Consider the following 24,585-nt stretch of genomic DNA (forward strand, 5'->3'; position numbering starts at 1 on the left):
TTCTCAGAAAACTTCTTTCCAGATTTCATCGGAGGATATTTCCTTTTTCACCATAGCCCTCTAAGGGCTTATAAATATCACTTTGCCAATTCCACAAGAACTGTGTTAGCGAAAGTCTTCTTGAGTGGAAAGCTGTAACTCTGTGACATGATTTCACAGAACACAAAGAAGCTTCTCAGAAAACTTCTTTCTCTTTGTTATCAGAGGATATTTCCTTTGGCCCTATAGTCTTCAAAGGGATCCGAAATATCTGTTGTCAGATTCCACAGAAATAAGGCTAGCAAAGAGATCCACGAAATACAGATGTAACTCTGTGAGATGAGTTAACAGAACACTAAGCAGTTTCTCAGAAAGCTTCTTTCCATATTTCATCGGGGGATATTTCCTTTTTCACCATAGTCCTCTATGGGCTTCCAAATATCACTTTGCAATTCCACAAGAACTATCTTAGCGAAAGGCTTCTTGAGGAGAAAGCTGTAACTCTGTGAGATGATTTCACAGAACACAAAGAAGTTTCTCAAAAAGCTTGTTTCTCTTTGTTATCAGAGGATATTTCCTTTGGCCCTAGAGTCGTCAAAGGGATCCGAAATATCTGTTCTGAGATTCCCCAGAAATAAGGCTAGCAAAGAGATCCACGAAATACAGATGTAACTCTGTGAGATGAATTAACAGAACACTAAGCAGTTTCTCAGAAAGCTTCTTTCCAGATTTCATCGGAGGATATTTCCTTTTTCACCATAGCCCTCTAAGGGCTTCCAAATATCACTTTGCCAATTCCACAAGAACTGTCTTAGCGAAAGGCTTCTTGAGGGCAAAACTGTAACTCTGTGAGATGATTTCACAGAACACAAAGAAGTTTCTCAGAAAGGTTCTTTCTCTTTGTTATCGGAGGATATTTCCTTTGGCCCTATAGTCATCAAAGGGATCCGAAATATCTGTTGTCAGATCCAACAGAAATAAGGCTAGCAAAGAGATCCACGAAATACAGATGTAACTCTGTGAGATGAATTAACAGAACACTAAGCAGTTTTTCAGAAAGCTTCTTTCTAGATTTCATCGGAGGATATTTCGTTTTTCAGCATAGCCCTCTAGGGGCTTCCAAATATCACTTTGCCAATTCCACAAGAACTGTCTTAGCGAAAGGCTTCTTGAGGGGAAAGCTGTAACTGTGTGAGATGATTTCACAGAACACAAAGAAGTTTCTCAGAAAGCTTCTTTCTCTTTGTTATCGGAGGATATTTCCTTTGGCCCTAGACTCTTCAAAGGGATCCGAAATATCTGTTGTCAGATTCCACAGAAATAAGGCTAGCAAAGAGATCCACGAAATAGAGATGTAACTCTGGGAGATGAATTAACAGAACACTAAGCAGTTTCTTGGAAAGCTTCTTTCCAGATTTCATCGGAGGATATTTCCTTTTTCAACCATAGACCTCTATGGGCTTCCAAATATCACCTTGCCAATTCCACAAGAACTGTCTTAGCGAAAGGCTTCTTGAGGGGAAAGCTGTAACTCTGTGAGATGATTTCACAGAACACAAAGAAGTTTCTCAGAAAGTTTCTTTCTCTTTGTTATCGGAGGATATTTCCTTTGGGCCTATAACCTTCAAAGGGAAAGGAAATATCTGCTCTGAGATTCCACAGAAATAAGGCTAGCATAGAGATCCACGAAATACAGATGTAACTCTGTGAGATGAATTAACAGAACACTAAGCAATTAATCAAAAAGCTTCCTTCCAGAATTCATCGGAGGATATTTCCTTTTTCACCATAGCCCTCTATGGGCTTCCAAATATCACTTTGCCAATTCCACAAGAACTGTCTTAGCGAAAGGCTTCTTGAGGGGAAAGCTGTAACTCTGTGAGATGATTTCACAGAACACAAAGAAGTTTCTCAGAAAGCTTGTTTCTCTTTGTTATCAGAGGATATTTCCTTTGGCCCTAGAGTCGTCAAAGGGATCCGAAATATCTGTTCTGAGATTCCACAGAAATAAGGCTAGCAAAGAGATCCACGAAATACAGATGTAACTCTGTGAGATGAATTAACAGAACACTAAGCAGTTTCTCAGAAAGCTTCTTTCCAGATTTCATCGGAGGATATTTCCTTTTTCACCATAGCCCTCTATGGGCTTCCAAATATCACTTTGCCAATTCCACAAGAACTGTCTTAGCGAAAGGCTTCTTGAGGGGAAAGCTGTAACTCTGTGAGATGATTTCACAGAACACAAAGAAGTTTCTCAGAAAGCTTCTTTCTCTTTGTTATCGGAGGATATTACCTTTGGCCCTATACTCTTTAAAGGGAAAGGAAATATGTGTTCTCAGATTCCACAGAAATAAGGCTACCAAAGAGATCCACGAAATACAGATGTAACTCTGTGAGATGAATTAACAGAACACTGAGCAGTGTCTCAGAAAGCTTCTTTCCAGATTTCATCGGAGGATATTTCCTTTTTCACCATAGCCGTCTATGGGCTTCCAAATATCACTTTGCCAATTCCACAAGAACTGTCTTAGCGAAAGGCTTCTTGAGGGGAAAGCTGTAACTCTGTTAGATGATTTCACAGAACACAAAGAAGTTTCTCAGAAAGTTTCTTTCTCTTTGTTATCGGAGGATATTTCCTTTGGGCCTATAATCTTCAAAGGGTAAGGAAATATCTGTTCTCAGATTCCACAGAAATAAGGCTAGCAAAGATATCCACGAAATACAGATGTAACTCTGTGAGATGAATTAACAGAACACTAAGCAGTTTCTCAGAAAGCTTCTTTCCAGATTTCATCGGAGGATATTTCCTTTTTCACCATAGCCCTCTATGTTCTTCCAAATATCACTGTGCCAATTCCACAAGAACTGTCTTAGCGAAAGGCTTCTTGAGGGGATAGCTGTAACAGTGTGAGATGATTTCACAGAACACAAAGAAGTTTCTCAGAAAGCTTCTTTATCTTTGTTATCAGAGGATATTGCCTTTGGCCCTAGAGTCTTCAAAGGGAAAGGAAATATCTGTTGTCAGATTCCACAGAAATAAGGCTAGCAAAGAGATACACGAAACACATATGTAACACTGTGAGATGAATTAACAGAACACTAAGCAGTTTTTCAGAAAACTTCTTTCCTGATTTCAACGGAGGATATTTCCTTTTTCACCGTAGCCCTCTATGGGCTTCCAAATATCACATTGCCAATTCCACAAGAACTGTCTTAGCGAAAGGCTTCTTGAGGGGAAAGCTGTAACTCTGTGAGATGATTTCACAGAACACAAAGAAGTTTCTCAGAAAGCTTCTTTCTCTTTGTTATCGGAGGATGTTTCCTTTGGCCCTAAAGTCTTGAAAGGGATCCGAAATATCAGTTCTGAGATTCCACAGAAATAAGGCTAGCAAAGGGATCCACGAAATATTGATGTAACTCTGGGAGATGAATTAACAGAACACTAAGCAGTTTCTCAGAAAACTTCTTTCCAGATTTCATCGGAGGATATTTCCTTTTTCACCATAGCCCTCTATGGGCCTCCAAATATCACTTTGCCAATTCCACATGAATTGTCTTAGCTAAAGGCTTCTTGAGTGGAAAGCTGTAACTCTGTGACATGATTTCACAGAACACAAAGAAGCTTCTCAGAAATCTTCTTTCTCTTTGTTATCAGAGGATATTTCCTTTGGCCCTATAGCCTTCAAAGGGATCCGAAATATCTGTTGTCAGATTCCACAGAAATAAGGCTAGCTAAGAGATCCACGAAATACAGATGTAACTCTGTGAGATGAGTTAACAGAACACTAAGAAGTTTCTCAGAAAGCTTCTTTCCATATTTCATCGGGGGATATTACCTTTTTCACCCATAGTCCTCTATGGGCTTCCAAATATCACTGTGCAATTCCACAAGAACTGTCTTAGCGAAAGGCTTCTTGAGGAGAAAGCTGTAACTCTGTGAGATGATTTCACAGAACACAAAGAAGTTTCTCAGAAAGCTTGTTTCTCTTTGTTATCAGAGGATACTTCCTTTGGCCCTAGAGTCGTCAAAGGGATCCGAAATATCTGTTCTGAGATTCCACAGAAATAAGGCTAGCAAAGAGATCCACGAAATACAGATGTAACTCTGTGAGATGAATTAACAGAACACTAAGCAGTTTTTCAGAAAGCTTCTTTCCAGATTTCATCGGAGGATATTTCCTTTTTCACATTAGCCCTCTATGGGCTTCCAAATATCACTTTGCCAATTCCACAAGAACTGTCTTAGCGAAAGGCTTCTTGAGGGGAAAGCTGTAACTCTGTGAGATGATTTCACGGAACACAAAGAAGTTTCTCAGAAAGCTTCTTTCTCTTTGTTATCGGAGGATATTTCTTTTGGCCCTATAGTCTTCAAAGGGATCCGAAATATCTGTTGTCAGTTTGCACAGAAATAAGGCTAGCAAAGAGATCCACGAAATACAGATGTAACTCTGGGAGATGAATTAACAGAACACTAAGCAGTTTCTCAGAAAGCTTCTTTCCAGATTTCATCGGAGTATATTTCCTTTTTCAACCATAGCCCTCTATGGGCTTCCAAATATCACTTTGCCAATTCCACAAGAACTGTCTTAGCGAAAGGCTTCTTGAGGGGAAAGCTGTAACTCTGTGAGATGATTTAACAGAACACAAAGAAGTTTCTCAGAAAGCTTCTTTCTCTTTGTTATCGGAGGATATTTCCTTTGGCCCAATAGTCTTCAAAGGGATCCGAAATATCTGTTCTGAGATTCCACAGAAATAAGGCTAGCAAAGAGTTCCACGAAATACAGATGTAACTCTGTGAGTTGAATTAACAGAACACTAAGCAGTTTCTCAGAAAGCTTCTTTCCAGATTTCCTCAGAGGATATTTCCTTTTTCACCGTAGCCCTCTATGAGCTTCCAACTATCACTTTGCCAATTCCACAAGAACTGTCTTAGCGACAGGCTTCTTGAGGGGAAAGCTGTAACTCTGTGAGATGATTTCACAGAACACAAAGAAGTTTCTCAGAAAGCTTCTTTCTCTTTGTTATCGGAGGATATTTCCTTTGGCCCTATGGTCTTCAAGTTGAAAGGAAATATCTGTTCTCAGATTCCACAGAAGTAAGGCTGGCAAAGAGATCCACGAAATACAGATGTAACTCTGTGAGATGAATTAACAGAACACTAAGCTGTTTCTCAGAAAGCTTCTTTCCAGATTTCATCGGAGGATATTTCCTTTTTCAACATAGCCCTCTAAGGGCTTCCGAATATCACTTTGCCAATTCCACAAGAACTGTCTTAGCGAAAGGCTTCTTGAGAGGAAAGCTGTAACTCTGTGAGATGATTTCACAGAACACAAAGAAGTTTCTCAGAAAGGTTCTTTCTCTTTGTTATCGGAGGATGTTTCCTTTGGCCCTAAAGTCTTGAAAGGGATCCGAAATATCAGTTCTGAGATTCCACAGAAATAAGGCTAGCAAAGGGATCCACGAAATATTGATGTAACTCTGGGAGATGAATTAACAGAACACTAAGCAGTTTCTCAGAAAACTTCTTTCCAGATTTCATCGGAGGATATTTCCTTTTTCACCATAGCCCTCTATGGGCTTCCAAATATCACTTTGCCAATTCCACAAGAACTGTCTTAGCTAAAGGCTTCTTGAGTGGAAAGCTGTAACTCTGTGACATGATTTCACAGAACACAAAGAAGCTTCTCAGAAATCTTCTTTCTCTTTGTTATCAGAGGATATTTCCTTTGGCCCTATAGTCTTCAAAGGGATCCGAAATATCTGTTGTCAGATTCCACAGAAATAAGGCTAGCAAAGAGATCCACGAAATACAGATGTAACTCCGTGAGATGAGTTAACAGAACACTAAGCAGTTTCTCAGAAACCTTCTTTCCATATTTCATCGGGGATATTACCTTTTTCACCCATAGTCCTCTATGGGCTTCCAAATATCACTGTGCAATTCCACAAGAACTGTCTTAGCGAAAGGCTTCTTGAGGAGAAAGCTGTAACTCTGTGAGATGATTTCACAGAACACAAAGAAGTTTCTCAGAAAGCTTGTTTCTCTTTGTTATCAGAGGATACTTCCATTGGCCCTAGAGTCGTCAAAGGGATCCGAAATATCTGTTCTGAGATTCCACAGAAATAAGGCTAGCAAAGAGATCCACGAAATACAGATGTAACTCTGTGAGATGAATTAACAGAACACTAAGCAGTTTTTCAGAAAGCTTCTTTCCAGATTTCATCGGAGGATATTTCCTTTTTCACATTAGCCCTCTATGGGCTTCCAAATATCACTTTGCCAATTCCACAAGAACTGTCTTAGCGAAAGGCTTCTTGAGGGGAAAGCTGTAACTCTGTGAGATGATTTCACGGAACACAAAGAAGTTTCTCAGAAAGCTTCTTTCTCTTTGTTATCGGAGGATATTTCTTTTGGCCCTATAGTCTTCAAAGGGATCCGAAATATCTGTTGTCAGTTTGCACAGAAATAAGGCTAGCAAAGAGATCCACGAAATACAGATGTAACTCTGGGAGATGAATTAACAGAACACTAAGCAGTTTCTCAGAAAGCTTCTTTCCAGATTTCATCGGAGTATATTTCCTTTTTCAACCATAGCCCTCTATGGGCTTCCAAATATCACTTTGCCAATTCCACAAGAACTGTCTTAGCGAAAGGCTTCTTGAGGGGAAAGCTGTAACTCTGTGAGATGATTTAACAGAACACAAAGAAGTTTCTCAGAAAGCTTCTTTCTCTTTGTTATCGGAGGATATTTCCTTTGGCCCAATAGTCTTCAAAGGGATCCGAAATATCTGTTCTGAGATTCCACAGAAATAAGGCTAGCAAAGAGTTCCACGAAATACAGATGTAACTCTGTGAGTTGAATTAACAGAACACTAAGCAGTTTCTCAGAAAGCTTCTTTCCAGATTTCCTCAGAGGATATTTCCTTTTTCACCGTAGCCCTCTATGAGCTTCCAACTATCACTTTGCCAATTCCACAAGAACTGTCTTAGCGACAGGCTTCTTGAGGGGAAAGCTGTAACTCTGTGAGATGATTTCACAGAACACAAAGAAGTTTCTCAGAAAGCTTCTTTCTCTTTGTTATCGGAGGATATTTCCTTTGGCCCTATGGTCTTCAAGTTGAAAGGAAATATCTGTTCTCAGATTCCACAGAAGTAAGGCTGGCAAAGAGATCCACGAAATACAGATGTAACTCTGTGAGATGAATTAACAGAACACTAAGCTGTTTCTCAGAGAGCTTCTTTCCAGATTTCATCGGAGGATATTTCCTTTTTCAACATAGCCCTCTAAGGGCTTCCGAATATCACTTTGCCAATTCCACAAGAACTGTCTTAGCGAAAGGCTTCTTGAGAGGAAAGCTGTAACTCTGTGAGATGATTTCACAGAACACAAAGAAGTTTCTCAGAAAGGTTCTTTCTCTTTGTTATCGGAGGATGTTTCCTTTGGCCCTAAAGTCTTGAAAGGGATCCGAAATATCAGTTCTGAGATTCCACAGAAATAAGGCTAGCAAAGGGATCCACGAAATATTGATGTAACTCTGGGAGATGAATTAACAGAACACTAAGCAGTTTCTCAGAAAACTTCTTTCCAGATTTCATCGGAGGATATTTCCTTTTTCACCATAGCCCTCTATGGGCTTCCAAATATCACTTTGCCAATTCCACAAGAACTGTCTTAGCTAAAGGCTTCTTGAGTGGAAAGCTGTAACTCTGTGACATGATTTCACAGAACACAAAGAAGCTTCTCAGAAATCTTCTTTCTCTTTGTTATCAGAGGATATTTCCTTTGGCCCTATAGTCTTCAAAGGGATCCGAAATATCTGTTGTCAGATTCCACAGAAATAAGGCTAGCAAAGAGATCCACGAAATACAGATGTAACTCCGTGAGATGAGTTAACAGAACACTAAGCAGTTTCTCAGAAACCTTCTTTCCATATTTCATCGGGGATATTACCTTTTTCACCCATAGTCCTCTATGGGCTTCCAAATATCACTGTGCAATTCCACAAGAACTGTCTTAGCGAAAGGCTTCTTGAGGAGAAAGCTGTAACTCTGTGAGATGATTTCACAGAACACAAAGAAGTTTCTCAGAAAGCTTGTTTCTCTTTGTTATCAGAGGATATTTCCTTTGGCCCTAGAGTCGTCAAAGGGATCCGAAATATCTGTTCTGAGATTCCACAGAAATAAGGCTAGCAAAGAGATCCACGAAATACAGATGTAACTCTGTGAGATGAATTAACAGAACACTAAGCAGTTTCTCAGAAAGCTTCTTTCCAGATTTCATCGGAGGATATTTCCTTTTTCACCATAGCCCTCTATGGGCTTCCAAATATCACTTTGCCAATTCCACAAGAACTGTCTTAGCGAAAGGCTTCTTGAGGGGAAAGCTGTAACTTTGTGAGATGATTTCACAGAACACAAAGAAGTTTCTCAGAAAGCTTCTTTCTCTTTGTTATCGGAGGATATTACCTTTGGCCCTATACTCTTTAAAGGGAAAGGAAATATGTGTTCTCAGATTCCACAGAAATAAGGCTACCAAAGAGATCCACGAAATACAGATGTAACTCTCTGAGATGAATCAACAGAACACTGAGCAGTGTCTCAGAAAGCTTCTTTCAAGATTTCATCGGAGGATATTTAATTTTTCACCATAGCCGTCTATGGGCTTCCAAATATCACTTTGCCAATTCCACAAGAACTGTCTTAGCGAAAGGCTTCTTGAGGGGAAAGCTGTAACTCTGTGAGATGATTTCACAGAACACAAAGAAGTTTCTCAGAAAGTTTCTTTCTCTTTGTTATCGGAGGATATTTCCTTTGGGCCTATAATCTTCAAAGGGTAAGGAAATATCTGTTCTCAGATTCCACAGAAATAAGGCTAGCAAAGATATCCACGAAATACAGATGTAACTCTGTGAGATGAATTATCAGAACACTAAGCAGTTTCTCAGAAAGCTTCTTTCCAGATTTCATCGGAGGATATTTCCTTTTTCACCATAGCCCTCTATGGGCTTCCAAATATCACTGTGCCAATTCCACAAGAACTGTCTTAGCGAAAGGCTTCTTGAGGGGATAGCTGTAACAGTGTGAGATGATTTCACAGAACACAAAGAAGTTTCTCAGAAAGCTTCTTTCTCTTTGTTATCAGAGGATATTGCCTTTGGCCCTAGAGTCTTCAAAGGGAAAGGAAATATCTGTTGTCAGATTCCACAGAAATAAGGCTAGCAAAGAGATACACGAAACACATATGTAACACTGTGAGATGAATTAACAGAACACTAAGCGGTTTTTCAGAAAACTTCTTTCCTGATTTCAACGGAGGATATTTCCTTTTTCACCATAGCCCTCTATGGGCTTCCAAATATCACATTGCCAATTCCACAAGAACTGTCTTAGCGAAAGGCTTCTTGAGGGGAAAGCTGTAAATCTGTGAGATGATTTCAAACAACACAAAGAAGTTTCTCAGAAAGCTTCTTTCTCTTTGTTATCGGAGGATATTTCCTTTGGCCCTATAGTCTTCAAAGGGTTCTGAAATATCTGTTGTCAGATTCCACAGAAATTAGGCTAGCAAAGAGATACATGAAATACAGATGATACTCTGTGAGATGAATTAACAGAATACTCAGCAGTTTCTCAGAAAGCTTCTTTCCATATTTCATCGGAGGATATTTCCTTTTTCAACATAGCCCTCTATGGGCTTCCAAATATCACATTGCCAATTCCACAAGAACTGTTTTCGCAAAAGGCTTCTTGAGGGGAAAGCTGTAACTCTGTGAGATGATTTCACAGAACACAAAGAAGTTTCTCAGAAAGCTTCTTTCTCTTTGTTATCGGAGGATGTTTCCTTTGGCCCTAAAGTCTTCAAAGGGATCCGAAATATCTGTTCTGAGATTCCACAGAAATAAGGCTAGCAAAGGGATCCACGAAATACTGATGTAACACAGGGAGATGAATTAAGAGAACACTAAGCAGTTTCTCAGAAAACTTCTTTCCAGATTTCATCGGAGGATATTTCCTTTTTCACCATAGCCCTCTAAGGGCTTATAAATATCACTTTGCCAATTCCACAAGAACTGTGTTAGCGAAAGTCTTCTTGAGTGGAAAGCTGTAACTCTGTGACATGATTTCACAGAACACAAAGAAGCTTCTCAGAAAACTTCTTTCTCTTTGTTATCAGAGGATATTTCCTTTGGCCCTATAGTCTTCAAAGGGATCCGAAATATCTGTTGTCAGATTCCACAGAAATAAGGCTAGCAAAGAGATCCACGAAATACAGATGTAACTCTGTGAGATGAGTTAACAGAACACTAAGCAGTTTCTCAGAAAGCTTCTTTCCATATTTCATCGGGGGATATTTCCTTTTTCACCATAGTCCTCTATGGGCTTCCAAATATCACTTTGCAATTCCACAAGAACTATCTTAGCGAAAGGCTTCTTGAGGAGAAAGCTGTAACTCTGTGAGATGATTTCACAGAACACAAAGAAGTTTCTCAAAAAGCTTGTTTCTCTTTGTTATCAGAGGATATTTCCTTTGGCCCTAGAGTCGTCAAAGGGATCCGAAATATCTGTTCTGAGATTCCCCAGAAATAAGGCTAGCAAAGAGATCCACGAAATACAGATGTAACTCTGTGAGATGAATTAACAGAACACTAAGCAGTTTCTCAGAAAGCTTCTTTCCAGATTTCATCGGAGGATATTTCCTTTTTCACCATAGCCCTCTAAGGGCTTCCAAATATCAGTTTGCCAATTCCACAAGAACTGTCTTAGCGAAAGGCTTCTTGAGGGCAAAACTGTAACTCTGTGAGATGATTTCACAGAACACAAAGAAGTTTCTCAGAAAGGTTCTTTCTCTTTGTTATCGGAGGATATTTCCTTTGGCCCTATAGTCATCAAAGGGATCCGAAATATCTGTTGTCAGATCCAACAGAAATAAGGCTAGCAAAGAGATCCACGAAATACAGATGTAACTCTGTGAGATGAATTAACAGAACACTAAGCAGTTTTTCAGAAAGCTTCTTTCTAGATTTCATCGGAGGATATTTCGTTTTTCAGCATAGCCCTCTAGGGGCTTCCAAATATCACTTTGCCAATTCCACAAGAACTGTCTTAGCGAAAGGCTTCTTGAGGGGAAAGCTGTAACTGTGTGAGATGATTTCACAGAACACAAAGAAGTTTCTCAGAAAGCTTCTTTCTCTTTGTTATCGGAGGATATTTCCTTTGGCCCTAGACTCTTCAAAGGGATCCGAAATATCTGTTGTCAGTTTGCACAGAAATAAGGCTAGCAAAGAGATCCACGAAATAGAGATGTAACTCTGGGAGATGAATTAACAGAACACTAAGCAGTTTCTTGGAAAGCTTCTTTCCAGATTTCATCGGGGGATATTACCTTTTTCACCCATAGTCCTCTATGGGCTTCCAAATATCACTGTGCAATTCCACAAGAACTGTCTTAGCGAAAGGCTTCTTGAGGAGAAAGCTGTAACTCTGTGAGATGATTTCACAGAACACAAAGAAGTTTCTCAGAAAGCTTGTTTCTCTTTGTTATCAGAGGATACTTCCTTTGGCCCTAGAGTCGTCAAAGGGATCCGAAATATCTGTTCTGAGATTCCACAGAAATAAGGCTAGCAAAGAGATCCACGAAATACAGATGTAACTCTGTGAGATGAATTAACAGAACACTAAGCAGTTTTTCAGAAAGCTTCTTTCCAGATTTCATCGGAGGATATTTCCTTTTTCACATTAGCCCTCTATGGGCTTCCAAATATCACTTTGCCAATTCCACAAGAACTGTCTTAGCGAAAGGCTTCTTGAGGGGAAAGCTGTAACTCTGTGAGATGATTTCACGGAACACAAAGAAGTTTCTCAGAAAGCTTCTTTCTCTTTGTTATCGGAGGATATTTCTTTTGGCCCTATAGTCTTCAAAGGGATCCGAAATATCTGTTGTCAGTTTGCACAGAAATAAGGCTAGCAAAGAGATCCACGAAATACAGATGTAACTCTGGGAGATGAATTAACAGAACACTAAGCAGTTTCTCAGAAAGCTTCTTTCCAGATTTCATCGGAGTATATTTCCTTTTTCAACCATAGCCCTCTATGGGCTTCCAAATATCACTTTGCCAATTCCACAAGAACTGTCTTAGCGAAAGGCTTCTTGAGGGGAAAGCTGTAACTCTGTGAGATGATTTAACAGAACACAAAGAAGTTTCTCAGAAAGCTTCTTTCTCTTTGTTATCGGAGGATATTTCCTTTGGCCCAATAGTCTTCAAAGGGATCCGAAATATCTGTTCTGAGATTCCACAGAAATAAGGCTAGCAAAGAGTTCCACGAAATACAGATGTAACTCTGTGAGTTGAATTAACAGAACACTAAGCAGTTTCTCAGAAAGCTTCTTTCCAGATTTCCTCAGAGGATATTTCCTTTTTCACCGTAGCCCTCTATGAGCTTCCAACTATCACTTTGCCAATTCCACAAGAACTGTCTTAGCGACAGGCTTCTTGAGGGGAAAGCTGTAACTCTGTGAGATGATTTCACAGAACACAAAGAAGTTTCTCAGAAAGCTTCTTTCTCTTTGTTATCGGAGGATATTTCCTTTGGCCCTATGGTCTTCAAGTTGAAAGGAAATATCTGTTCTCAGATTCCACAGAAGTAAGGCTGGCAAAGAGATCCACGAAATACAGATGTAACTCTGTGAGATGAATTAACAGAACACTAAGCTGTTTCTCAGAAAGCTTCTTTCCAGATTTCATCGGAGGATATTTCCTTTTTCAACATAGCCCTCTAAGGGCTTCCGAATATCACTTTGCCAATTCCACAAGAACTGTCTTAGCGAAAGGCTTCTTGAGAGGAAAGCTGTAACTCTGTGAGATGATTTCACAGAACACAAAGAAGTTTCTCAGAAAGGTTCTTTCTCTTTGTTATCGGAGGATGTTTCCTTTGGCCCTAAAGTCTTGAAAGGGATCCGAAATATCAGTTCTGAGATTCCACAGAAATAAGGCTAGCAAAGGGATCCACGAAATATTGATGTAACTCTGGGAGATGAATTAACAGAACACTAAGCAGTTTCTCAGAAAACTTCTTTCCAGATTTCATCGGAGGATATTTCCTTTTTCACCATAGCCCTCTATGGGCTTCCAAATATCACTTTGCCAATTCCACAAGAACTGTCTTAGCTAAAGGCTTCTTGAGTGGAAAGCTGTAACTCTGTGACATGATTTCACAGAACACAAAGAAGCTTCTCAGAAATCTTCTTTCTCTTTGTTATCAGAGGATATTTCCTTTGGCCCTATAGTCTTCAAAGGGATCCGAAATATCTGTTGTCAGATTCCACAGAAATAAGGCTAGCAAAGAGATCCACGAAATACAGATGTAACTCCGTGAGATGAGTTAACAGAACACTAAGCAGTTTCTCAGAAACCTTCTTTCCATATTTCATCGGGGATATTACCTTTTTCACCCATAGTCCTCTATGGGCTTCCAAATATCACTGTGCAATTCCACAAGAACTGTCTTAGCGAAAGGCTTCTTGAGGAGAAAGCTGTAACTCTGTGAGATGATTTCACAGAACACAAAGAAGTTTCTCAGAAAGCTTGTTTCTCTTTGTTATCAGAGGATACTTCCATTGGCCCTAGAGTCGTCAAAGGGATCCGAAATATCTGTTCTGAGATTCCACAGAAATAAGGCTAGCAAAGAGATCCACGAAATACAGATGTAACTCTGTGAGATGAATTAACAGAACACTAAGCAGTTTTTCAGAAAGCTTCTTTCCAGATTTCATCGGAGGATATTTCCTTTTTCACATTAGCCCTCTATGGGCTTCCAAATATCACTTTGCCAATTCCACAAGAACTGTCTTAGCGAAAGGCTTCTTGAGGGGAAAGCTGTAACTCTGTGAGATGATTTCACGGAACACAAAGAAGTTTCTCAGAAAGCTTCTTTCTCTTTGTTATCGGAGGATATTTCTTTTGGCCCTATAGTCTTCAAAGGGATCCGAAATATCTGTTGTCAGTTTGCACAGAAATAAGGCTAGCAAAGAGATCCACGAAATACAGATGTAACTCTGGGAGATGAATTAACAGAACACTAAGCAGTTTCTCAGAAAGCTTCTTTCCAGATTTCATCGGAGGATATTTCCTTTTTCAACCATAGCCCTCTATGGGCTTCCAAATATCACTTTGCCAATTCCACAAGAACTGTCTTAGCGAAAGGCTTCTTGAGGGGAAAGCTGTAACTCTGTGAGATGATTTAACAGAACACAAAGAAGTTTCTCAGAAAGCTTCTTTCTCTTTGTTATCGGAGGATATTTCCTTTGGCCCAATAGTCTTCAAAGGGATCCGAAATATCTGTTCTGAGATTCCACAGAAATAAGGCTAGCAAAGAGTTCCACGAAATACAGATGTAACTCTGTGAGTTGAATTAACAGAACACTAAGCAGTTTCTCAGAAAGCTTCTTTCCAGATTTCCTCAGAGGATATTTCCTTTTTCACCGTAGCCTTCTATGAGCTTCCAACTATCACTTTGCCAATTCCACAAGAACTGTCTTAGCGACAGGCTTCTTGAGGGGAAAGCTGTAACTCTGTGAGATGATTTCACAGAACACAAAGAAGTTTCTCAGAAAGCTTCTTTCTCTTTGTTATCGGAGGATATTTCCTTTGGCCCTATGGTCTTCAAGTTGAAAGGAAATATCTGTTCTCAGATTCCACAGAAGTAAGGCTGGCAAAGAGATCCACGAAATACAGATGTAACTCTGTGAGATGAATTAACAGAACACTAAGCTGTTTCTCAGAAAGCTTCTTTCCAGATTTCATCGGAGGATATTTCCTTTTTCAACATAGCCCTCTAAGGGCTTCCGAATATCACTTTGCCAATTCCACAAGAACTGTCTTAGCGAAAGGCTTCTTGAGAGGAAAGCTGTAACTCTGTGAGATGATTTCACAGAACACAAAGAAGTTTCTCAGAAAGGTTCTTTCTCTTTGTTATCGGAGGATGTTTCCTTTGGCCCTAAAGTCTTGAAAGGGATCCGAAATATCAGTTCTGAGATTCCACAGAAATAAGGCTAGCAAAGGGATCCACGAAATATTGATGTAACTCTGGGAGATGAATTAACAGAACACTAAGCAGTTTCTCAGAAAACTTCTTTCCAGATTTCATCGGAGGATATTTCCTTTTTCACCATAGCCCTCTATGGGCTTCCAAATATCACTTTGCCAATTCCACAAGAACTGTCTTAGCTAAAGGCTTCTTGAGTGGAAAGCTGTAACTCTGTGACATGATTTCACAGAACACAAAGAAGCTTCTCAGAAATCTTCTTTCTCTTTGTTATCAGAGGATATTTCCTTTGGCCCTATAGTCTTCAAAGGGATCCGAAATATCTGTTGTCAGGTTCCACAGAAATAAGGCTAGCAAAGAGATCCACGAAATACAGATGTAACTCCGTGAGATGAGTTAACAGAACACTAAGCAGTTTCTCAGAAACCTTCTTTCCATATTTCATCGGGGATATTACCTTTTTCACCCATAGTCCTCTATGGGCTTCCAAATATCACTGTGCAATTCCACAAGAACTGTCTTAGCGAAAGGCTTCTTGAGGAGAAAGCTGTAACTCTGTGAGATGATTTCACAGAACACAAAGAAGTTTCTCAGAAAGCTTGTTTCTCTTTGTTATCAGAGGATATTTCCTTTGGCCCTAGAGTCGTCAAAGGCATCCGAAATATCTGTTCTGAGATTCCACAGAAATAAGGCTAGCAAAGAGATCCACGAAATACAGATGTAACTCTGTGAGATGAATTAACAGAACACTAAGCAGTTTCTCAGAAAGCTTCTTTCCAGATTTCATCGGAGGATATTTCCTTTTTCACCATAGCCCTCTATGGGCTTCCAAATATCACTTTGCCAATTCCACAAGAACTGTCTTAGCGAAAGGCTTCTTGAGGGGAAAGCTGTAACTCTGTGAGATGATTTCACAGAACACAAAGAAGTTTCTCAGAAAGTTTCTTTCTCTTTGTTATCGGAGGATATTTCCTTTGGGCCTATAATCTTCAAAGGGTAAGGAAATATCTGTTCTCAGATTCCACAGAAATAAGGCTAGCAAAGATATCCACGAAATACAGATGTAACTCTGTGAGATGAATTATCAGAACACTAAGCAGTTTCTCAGAAAGCTTCTTTCCAGATTTCATCGGAGGATATTTCCTTTTTCACCATAGCCCTCTATGGGCTTCCAAATATCACTGTGCCAATTCCACAAGAACTGTCTTAGCGAAAGGCTTCTTGAGGGGATAGCTGTAACAGTGTGAGATGATTTCACAGAACACAAAGAAGTTTCTCAGAAAGCTTCTTTCTCTTTGTTATCAGAGGATATTGCCTTTGGCCCTAGAGTCTTCAAAGGGAAAGGAAATATCTGTTGTCAGATTCCACAGAAATAAGGCTAGCAAAGAGATACACGAAACACATATGTAACACTGTGAGATGAATTAACAGAACACTAAGCGGTTTTTCAGAAAACTTCTTTCCTGATTTCAACGGAGGATATTTCCTTTTTCACCATAGCCCTCTATGGGCTTCCAAATATCACATTGCCAATTCCACAAGAACTGTCTTAGCGAAAGGCTTCTTGAGGGGAAAGCTGTAAATCTGTGAGATGATTTCAAACAACACAAAGAAGTTTCTCAGAAAGCTTCTTTCTCTTTGTTATCGGAGGATATTTCCTTTGGCCCTATAGTCTTCAAAGGGTTCTGAAATATCTGTTGTCAGATTCCACAGAAATTAGGCTAGCAAAGAGATCCATGAAATACAGATGATACTCTGTGAGATGAATTAACAGAATACTCAGCAGTTTCTCAGAAAGCTTCTTTCCATATTTCATCGGAGGATATTTCCTTTTTCAACATAGCCCTCTATGGGCTTCCAAATATCACATTGCCAATTCCACAAGAACTGTTTTCGCAAAAGGCTTCTTGAGGGGAAAGCTGTAACTCTGTGAGATGATTTCACAGAACACAAAGAAGTTTCTCAGAAAGCTTCTTTCTCTTTGTTATCGGAGGATGTTTCCTTTGGCCCTAAAGTCTTCAAAGGGATCCGAAATATCTGTTCTGAGATTCCACAGAAATAAGGCTAGCAAAGGGATCCACGAAATACTGATGTAACACAGGGAGATGAATTAAGAGAACACTAAGCAGTTTCTCAGAAAACTTCTTTCCAGATTTCATCGGAGGATATTTCCTTTTTCACCATAGCCCTCTAAGGGCTTATAAATATCACTTTGCCAATTCCACAAGAACTGTGTTAGCGAAAGTCTTCTTGAGTGGAAAGCTGTAACTCTGTGACATGATTTCACAGAACACAAAGAAGCTTCTCAGAAAACTTCTTTCTCTTTGTTATCAGAGGATATTTCCTTTGGCCCTATAGTCTTCAAAGGGATCCGAAATATCTGTTGTCAGATTCCACAGAAATAAGGCTAGCAAAGAGATCCACGAAATACAGATGTAACTCTGTGAGATGAGTTAACAGAACACTAAGCAGTTTCTCAGAAAGCTTCTTTCCATATTTCATCGGGGGATATTTCCTTTTTCACCATAGTCCTCTATGGGCTTCCAAATATCACTTTGCAATTCCACAAGAACTATCTTAGCGAAAGGCTTCTTGAGGAGAAAGCTGTAACTCTGTGAGATGATTTCACAGAACACAAAGAAGTTTCTCAAAAAGCTTGTTTCTCTTTGTTATCAGAGGATATTTCCTTTGGCCCTAGAGTCGTCAAAGGGATCCGAAATATCTGTTCTGAGATTCCCCAGAAATAAGGCTAGCAAAGAGATCCACGAAATACAGATGTAACTCTGTGAGATGAATTAACAGAACACTAAGCAGTTTCTCAGAAAGCTTCTTTCCAGATTTCATCGGAGGATATTTCCTTTTTCACCATAGCCCTCTAAGGGCTTCCAAATATCACTTTGCCAATTCCACAAGAACTGTCTTAGCGAAAGGCTTCTTGAGGGCAAAACTGTAACTCTGTGAGATGATTTCACAGAACACAAAGAAGTTTCTCAGAAAGGTTCTTTCTCTTTGTTATCGGAGGATATTTCCTTTGGCCCTATAGTCATCAAAGGGATCCGAAATATCTGTTGTCAGATCCAAAAGAAATAAGGCTAGCAAAGAGATCCACGAAATACAGATGTAACTCTGTGAGATGAATTAACAGAACACTAAGCAGTTTTTCAGAAAGCTTCTTTCTAGATTTCATCGGAGGATATTTCGTTTTTCAGCATAGCCCTCTAGGGGCTTCCAAATATCACTTTGCCAATTCCACAAGAACTGTCTTAGCGAAAGGCTTCTTGAGGGGAAAGCTGTAACTGTGTGAGATGATTTCACAGAACACAAAGAAGTTTCTCAGAAAGCTTCTTTCTCTTTGTTATCGGAGGATATTTCCTTTGGCCCTAGACTCTTCAAAGGGATCCGAAATATCTGTTGTCAGATTCCACAGAAATAAGGCTAGCAAAGAGATCCACGAAATAGAGATGTAACTCTGGGAGATGAATTAACAGAACACTAAGCAGTTTCTTGGAAAGCTTCTTTCCAGATTTCATCGGAGGATATTTCCTTTTTCAACCATAGACCTCTATGGGCTTCCAAATATCACCTTGCCAATTCCACAAGAACTGTCTTAGCGAAAGGCTTCTTGAGGGGAAAGCTGTAACTCTGTGAGATGATTTCACAGAACACAAAGAAGTTTCTCAGAAAGTTTCTTTCTCTTTGTTATCGGAGGATATTTCCTTTGGGCCTATAACCTTCAAAGGGAAAGGAAATATCTGCTCTGAGATTCCACAGAAATAAGGCTAGCAAAGAGATCCACGAAATACAGATGTAACTCTGTGAGATGAATTAACAGAACACTAAGCAATTAATCAAAAAGCTTCCTTCCAGAATTCATCGGATGATATTTCCTTTTTCACCATAGCCCTCTATGGGCTTCCAAATATCACTTTGCCAATTCCACAAGAACTGTCTTAGCGAAAGGCTTCTTGAGGGGAAAGCTGTAACTCTGTGAGATGATTTCACAGAACACAAAGAAGTTTCTCAGAAAGCTTGTTTCTCTTTGTTATCAGAGGATATTTCCTTTGGCCCTAGAGTCGTCAAAGGGATCCGAAATATCTGTTCTGAGATTCCACAGAAATAAGGCTAGCAAAGAGATCCACGAAATACAGATGTAACTCTGTGAGATGAATTAACAGAACACTAAGCAGTTTCTCAGAAAGCTTCTTTCCAGATTTCATCGGAGGATATTTCCTTTTTCACCATAGCCCTCTATGGGCTTCCAAATATCACTTTGCCAATTCCACAAGAACTGTCTTAGCGAAAGGCTTCTTGAGGGGAAAGCTGTAACTCTGTGAGATGATTTCACAGAACACAAAGAAGTTTCTCAGAAAGCTTCTTTCTCTTTGTTATCGGAGGATATTACCTTTGGCCCTATACTCTTTAAAGGGAAAGGAAATATGTGTTCTCAGATTCCACAGAAATAAGGCTACCAAAGAGATCCACGAAATACAGATGTAACTCTGTGAGATGAATTAACAGAACACTGAGCAGTGTCTCAGAAAGCTTCTTTCCAGATTTCATCGGAGGATATTTCCTTTTTCACCATAGCCGTCTATGGGCTTCCAAATATCACTTTGCCAATTCCACAAGAACTGTCTTAGCGAAAGGCTTCTTGAGGGGAAAGCTGTAACTCTGTTAGATGATTTCACAGAACACAAAGAAGTTTCTCAGAAAGTTTCTTTCTCTTTGTTATCGGAGGATATTTCCTTTGGGCCTATAATCTTCAAAGGGTAAGGAAATATCTGTTGTCAGATTCCACAGAAATAAGGCTAGCAAAGATATCCACGAAATACAGATGTAACTCTGTGAGATGAATTAACAGAACACTAAGCAGTTTCTCAGAAAGCTTCTTTCCAGATTTCATCGGAGGATATTTCCTTTTTCACCATAGCCCTCTATGTTCTTCCAAATATCACTGTGCCAATTCCACAAGAACTGTCTTAGCGAAAGGCTTCTTGAGGGGATAGCTGTAACAGTGTGAGATGATTTCACAGAACACAAAGAAGTTTCTCAGAAAGCTTCTTTATCTTTGTTATCAGAGGATATTGCCTTTGGCCCTAGAGTCTTCAAAGGGAAAGGAAATATCTGTTGTCAGATTCCACAGAAATAAGGCTAGCAAAGAGATACACGAAACACATATGTAACACTGTGAGATGAATTAACAGAACACTAAGCAGTTTTTCAGAAAACTTCTTTCCTGATTTCAACGGAGGATATTTCCTTTTTCACCGTAGCCCTCTATGGGCTTCCAAATATCACATTGCCAATTCCACAAGAACTGTCTTAGCGAAAGGCTTCTTGAGGGGAAAGCTGTAACTCTGTGAGATGATTTCACAGAACACAAAGAAGTTTCTCAGAAAGCTTCTTTCTCTTTGTTATCGGAGGATGTTTCCTTTGGCCCTAAAGTCTTGAAAGGGATCCGAAATATCAGTTCTGAGATTCCACAGAAATAAGGCTAGCAAAGGGATCCACGAAATATTGATGTAACTCTGGGAGATGAATTAACAGAACACTAAGCAGTTTCTCAGAAAACTTCTTTCCAGATTTCATCGGAGGATATTTCCTTTTTCACCATAGCCCTCTATGGGCCTCCAAATATCACTTTGCCAATTCCACATGAATTGTCTTAGCTAAAGGCTTCTTGAGTGGAAAGCTGTAACTCTGTGACATGATTTCACAGAACACAAAGAAGCTTCTCAGAAATCTTCTTTCTCTTTGTTATCAGAGGATATTTCCTTTGGCCCTATAGCCTTCAAAGGGATCCGAAATATCTGTTGTCAGATTCCACAGAAATAAGGCTAGCAAAGAGATCCACGAAATACAGATGTAACTCTGTGAGATGAGTTAACAGAACACTAAGCAGTTTCTCAGAAAGCTTCTTTCCATATTTCATCGGGGGATATTACCTTTTTCACCCATAGTCCTCTATGGGCTTCCAAATATCACTGTGCAATTCCACAAGAACTGTCTTAGCGAAAGGCTTCTTGAGGAGAAAGCTGTAACTCTGTGAGATGATTTCACAGAACACAAAGAAGTTTCTCAGAAAGCTTGTTTCTCTTTGTTATCAGAGGATACTTCCTTTGGCCCTAGAGTCGTCAAAGGGATCCGAAATATCTGTTCTGAGATTCCACAGAAATAAGGCTAGCAAAGAGATCCACGAAATACAGATGTAACTCTGTGAGATGAATTAACAGAACACTAAGCAGTTTTTCAGAAAGCTTCTTTCCAGATTTCATCGGAGGATATTTCCTTTTTCACATTAGCCCTCTATGGGCTTCCAAATATCACTTTGCCAATTCCACAAGAACTGTCTTAGCGAAAGGCTTCTTGAGGGGAAAGCTGTAACTCTGTGAGATGATTTCACGGAACACAAAGAAGTTTCTCAGAAAGCTTCTTTCTCTTTGTTATCGGAGGATATTTCTTTTGGCCCTATAGTCTTCAAAGGGATCCGAAATATCTGTTGTCAGTTTGCACAGAAATAAGGCTAGCAAAGAGATCCACGAAATACAGATGTAACTCTGGGAGACGAATTAACAGAACACTAAGCAGTTTCTCAGAAAGCTTCTTTCCAGATTTCATCGGAGTATATTTCCTTTTTCAACCATAGCCCTCTATGGGCTTCCAAATATCACTTTGCCAATTCCACAAGAACTGTCTTAGCGAAAGGCTTCTTGAGGGGAAAGCTGTAACTCTGTGAGATGATTTAACAGAACACAAAGAAGTTTCTCAGAAAGCTTCTTTCTCTTTGTTATCGGAGGATATTTCCTTTGGCCCAATAGTCTTCAAAGGGATCCGAAATATCTGTTCTGAGATTCCACAGAAATAAGGCTAGCAAAGAGTTCCACGAAATACAGATGTAACTCTGTGAGTTGAATTAACAGAACACTAAGCAGTTTCTCAGAAAGCTTCTTTCCAGATTTCCTCAGAGGATATTTCCTTTTTCACCGTAGCCCTCTATGAGCTTCCAACTATCACTTTGCCAATTCCACAAGAACTGTCTTAGCGACAGGCTTCTTGAGGGGAAAGCTGTAACTCTGTGAGATGATTTCACAGAACACAAAGAAGTTTCTCAGAAAGCTTCTTTCTCTTTGTTATCGGAGGATATTTCCTTTGGCCCTATGGTCTTCAAGTTGAAAGGAAATATCTGTTCTCAGATTCCACAGAAGTAAGGCTGGCAAAGAGATCCACGAAATACAGATGTAACTCTGTGAGATGAATTAACAGAACACTAAGCTGTTTCTCAGAAAGCTTCTTTCCAGATTTCATCGGAGGATATTTCCTTTTTCAACATAGCCCTCTAAGGGCTTCCGAATATCACTTTGCCAATTCCACAAGAACTGTCTTAGCGAAAGGCTTCTTGAGAGGAAAGCTGTAACTCTGTGAGATGATTTCACAGAACACAAAGAAGTTTCTCAGAAAGTTTCTTTCTCTTTGTTATCGGAGGATATTTCCTTTGGGCCTATAATCTTCAAAGGGAAAGGAAATATCTGTTCTCAGATTCCTCAGAAATAAGGCTAGCAAAGAGATCCACGAAATACAGATGTAACTCTGTGAGATGAATTAACAGAACACTAAGCAGTTTCTCAGAAAGCTTCTTTCCATATTTCATCGGAGGATATTTCCTTTTTCACCATAGCCCTCTATGGGCTTCCAAATATCACTTTGCCAATTCCACAAGAACTGTCTTAGCAAAAGGCTTCTTGAGGGGAAAGCTGTAACTCTGTGAGATGATTTCACAGAACACAAAGAAGTTTCTCAGAAAGCTTCTTTCTCTTTGTTATCGGAGGATATTGCCTGTGGCCCTAGAGTCTTCAAAGGGAAAGGAAATATCTGTTGTCAGATTCCACACAAATAAGGCTAGCAAAGAGATCCACGAAAAACATATGTAACACTGTGAGATGAATTAACAGAACACTAATCAGTTTTTCAGAAAACTTCTTTCCAGATTTCAACGGAGGATATTTCCTTTTCCACCATAGCCCTCTATGGGCTTCCAAATATCACTTTGCCATTTCCACAAGAACTGTCTTAGAGAAAGGCTTCTTGAGGGGAAAGCTGTAACTCTGTGAGATGATTTCACAGAACACAAAGATGTTCCTCAGAAAGCTTCTTTCTCTTTGTTATCGGAGGATATTACCTTTGGCGCTATACTCTTCAAAGGGAAAGGAAATATGTGTTCTCAGATTCCACAGAAATAAGGCTACCAAAGAGATCCACGAAATACAGATGTAACTCTGTGAGATGAATTAACAGAACACTGAGCAGTTTCTCAGAAAGCTTCTTTCCAGATTTCATCGGAGGATATTTCCTTTTTCACCATTGCCTTCTATGGGCTTCCAAATATCCCTTTGCCAATTCCACAAGAACTGTCTTAGCTAAAGGCTTCTTGAGGGGAAAGCTGGAACTCTGTGAGATGATTTCACAGAACACAAAGAAGTTTCTCAGAAAGTTTCTTTCCCTTTGTTATCGGAGGATATTTCCTTTGGGCCTATAACCTTCAAAGGGAAAGGAAATATCTGTTCTCAGATTCCACAGAAAGAAGACTAGCAAAGAGATCCACGAAATACAGATGTAACACTGTGAGATGAATTAACAGAACACTAAGCAATTAATCAAAAAGCTTCCTTCCAGAATTCATCGGAGGATATTTCCTTTTTCACCATAGCCCTCTTTGGGCTTCCAAATATCACTTTGCCAATTCCACAAGAACTGTCTTAGCGAAAGGCTTCTTGAGGGGAAAGCTGTAACTCTGTGAGATGATTTCACAGAACACAAAGCAGTTTCTCAGAAAGCTTCTTTCTCTTTGTTATCGGAGGATATTGTCTTTGGCCCTAGAGTCTTCAAAGGGAAAGGAAATATCTGTTGTCAGATTCCACAGAAATAAGGCTAGCAAAGAGATCCACGAAACACATATGTAACACTGTGAGATGAATTAACAGAACACTAAGCAGTTTTTCAGAAAACTTCTTTCCAAATTTCAACGGAGGATATTTCCTTTTCCACCGTAGCCCTCTATGGGCTTCCAAATATCACTTTGCCAATTCCACAAGAACTGTCTTAGCGAAAGGCTTCTTGAGGGGAAAGCTGTAACTCTGTGAGATGATTTCACAGAACACAAAGATGTTTCTCAGAAAGCTTCTTTCTCTTTGTTATCGGAGGATAGTTCCTTTGGCCCTATAGTCTTCAAAGGGTTCTGAAATATCTGTTGTCAGATTCCACAGAAATTAGGCTAGCAAAGAGATCCATGAAATACAGATGATACTCTTTGAGATGAATTAACAGAACACTCAGCAGTTTCTCAGAAAGCTTCTTTCCAGATTTCATCAGAGGATATTTCCTTTTTCATCATAGCCCTCTATGGGCTTCAAAATATCACATTGCCAATTCCACAAGAACTGTTTTCGCGAAAGGCTTCTTAAGGGCAAAGCTGTAACTCTGTGAGATGATTTCACAGAAGACAAAAAAGTTTCTCAGAAAGCTTCTTTCCCTTTATTATCGGAGGATATTTCCTTTGGCCCTATAGTCTT

Source organism: Macaca fascicularis, chromosome 16, assembly GCF_037993035.2.
Source record: "Macaca fascicularis isolate 582-1 chromosome 16, T2T-MFA8v1.1".
Classification (NCBI taxonomy): domain Eukaryota; kingdom Metazoa; phylum Chordata; class Mammalia; order Primates; family Cercopithecidae; genus Macaca; species Macaca fascicularis.